The 2,119-nt window shown below is 32.4% G+C and overlaps 1 long non-coding RNA gene across 1 annotated transcript in view; it reads left to right on the forward strand.

The window, feature by feature from the left end:
* Positions 1-1,302: 1,302 nt before the first annotated feature.
* LOC107676358 (uncharacterized) overlaps positions 1,303-2,119 on the forward strand; it is an 8,034-nt gene continuing 7,217 nt past the window's right edge. The window contains exons 1-2 of the long non-coding RNA XR_001632730.1: positions 1,303-1,335; positions 1,811-1,882. This is a non-coding gene — a long non-coding RNA (uncharacterized LOC107676358). The remainder of the gene's footprint in view (positions 1,336-1,810; positions 1,883-2,119) is intronic.

Raw genomic sequence — 2,119 nt, forward strand, 5'->3', positions numbered from 1 at the left:
CTTTCCTTGTAGCTGTTTTGAGATTATTATTATTATTAATATCATTTTGAAAGAACATCATAAAGATCTGAAAGTTCATGGATAAATCAACTTCTGTTCTCCATTAAAGTGTGAGCCACCTACAGCAGGTTAAGGATCCTGTTCGATAAAAAAAAAAAAATTCCAGTTGTTAGTTCATGTCACAGTTTGAATAGTGTTTATGCACGCAATGTTTTATAATTTCTGAATTACTTAATTGTGTAATTGGCATTATATATTTTTCTCCAATTAATGGTGAGGTTTTAGTTAAGGCGTTGATGTGAAATATAATAAAGATTAATCACAGTTAAGTAATTTTATGTCTTTAAAACTAAATGACTGTCTTTGGTGCAGCAATTTTATTAACATTATAAGTGCACTGCGCCTCAAGGGAATATTCAAATAATTTTAAAAGAAATGGGAAAACTAGTTATACAGCTCTAAGAAAAAAGTAGTTTCCACAGTGAACCACAGAAACACCATGCTGTTGCAAAAAGGACATAGAACATCATCTGACTGAGATGGAATGTAAACGGTACGTCCTTTATGTTTATGAAGGAGGGTCTATACATACAGTAAGAATATAAGGAAATGGTTGTCTTTAGAATAGCAGGTTTGATTTTGTCTTCTCCCAAGAAGGTGTTGAATGATTCAGTATTGTTTTTAGTATAACGCTTTTGCTATGTGCTCTGGCATGTAGGGCTGAACAGATTCCAGAGGCAGTCAGGTGATTTTCTTTTGTACAGTTGGAAGTCGTAAATGTTTTGGAGTTTACTTTTTGCTACTTTATGTTTTGGATTAATCGGCTTGTATAGAGTTTGTGTTCAGTGAATATAATGTGTCTTTAATGTTGTATACAGTGTATATTTAGAGTGCATCTTCAGTTTTGTTTTATTATTTTGTTGTTTTTTTAATACAGTACATTAAGCTTTGCTTTTATTTAGATTAGATTAGATTGAACTTTATTGTCATTGCACATGTAAGGTACAAGGCAACGAAATGCAGTTAGCATCTAACCAGAAGTGCAATAAGCAGAAAGTACAGGATATACAGTGTCTCCAATATGTTACAAATGTACAATAAATATACACACAGCAAATTACTGAGTAATAAAAACCTAGTGTTGTGCAGCTAGTGATAAAATCAGGTGTTCATTTACAAATATTAAATGCTTTATCACTTGTTTAGTGATAATGCACAGTGTTTCCTTTGGGTGTTCACATATAATCAACATCTGCGCATGTGCAGAGCATTTTCGATCTTCCCGCCCATCCTACGCGCTCTTCTTTATGGATTTGCCTGCACAACGGTTACAAGGTATAGTATTATTAATTTATCAACTTGTGATTTTATTTATGAATGTGTATCATCACTAAAGCAAATTGTATTTGTTTTATATTATACTGTTTGTGTGAAAAATAACTTATTATTTGCCTCATTTTACCCAAACATTGACACGGTCAAAGTTATGATTATTTCTAATTTATCACAAGATTAATACACAAAGTCAACATTGCATACTCTTCTTTAATTAAGTAATAAAATAAGTATTAAATTATCATAATATCGATAATCAGTAACGTATATGGTTGACTTAACTCTGTCAGCATTTTTTACCTCAGTTTAATTTCGCGCGCTTTTGATCCGCCGTTCAGTCTTGAGTTTACCATTTCACGGGTAACGTTAAACTAAGATGTAAAAAATCGTAGGTCCATATTAAAGGATGTTTTAACGTTTAGTAAATGACAAGACTGACACGGTAATTTTATTCCACCACCCCCCCACCCCGTAGGACAGCACCATGTCTGAAAGTGAAGCGGTGAGAAGTTACTAAATTCGTTAATGGAGGACGATGGAGATAGACGTAAGTTCATTACCATTGTGCTCATTTTAATTGTTGTGTTAAATAATGTAGCAGTTTAAGCATTTTCTGTGTTATACCAACATTATGCGAAATTTTGAAACTGACATGATTTGGATAGTTAAACTTAGTTTATTTGTCATTTGGTGAAAGTATCTTTTATAGGGTTCCCAACATTTATAATTCCGTTTATATCTTTCATTCCGTAACTACGGGTTTAATTCTGGTGTTTTGAAATGT

The sequence above is a fragment of the Sinocyclocheilus anshuiensis genome, unplaced genomic scaffold (genome assembly GCF_001515605.1).
Source record: "Sinocyclocheilus anshuiensis isolate Anshui unplaced genomic scaffold, SAMN03320099.WGS_v1.1 scaffold4015, whole genome shotgun sequence".
Taxonomy (NCBI): domain Eukaryota; kingdom Metazoa; phylum Chordata; class Actinopteri; order Cypriniformes; family Cyprinidae; genus Sinocyclocheilus; species Sinocyclocheilus anshuiensis.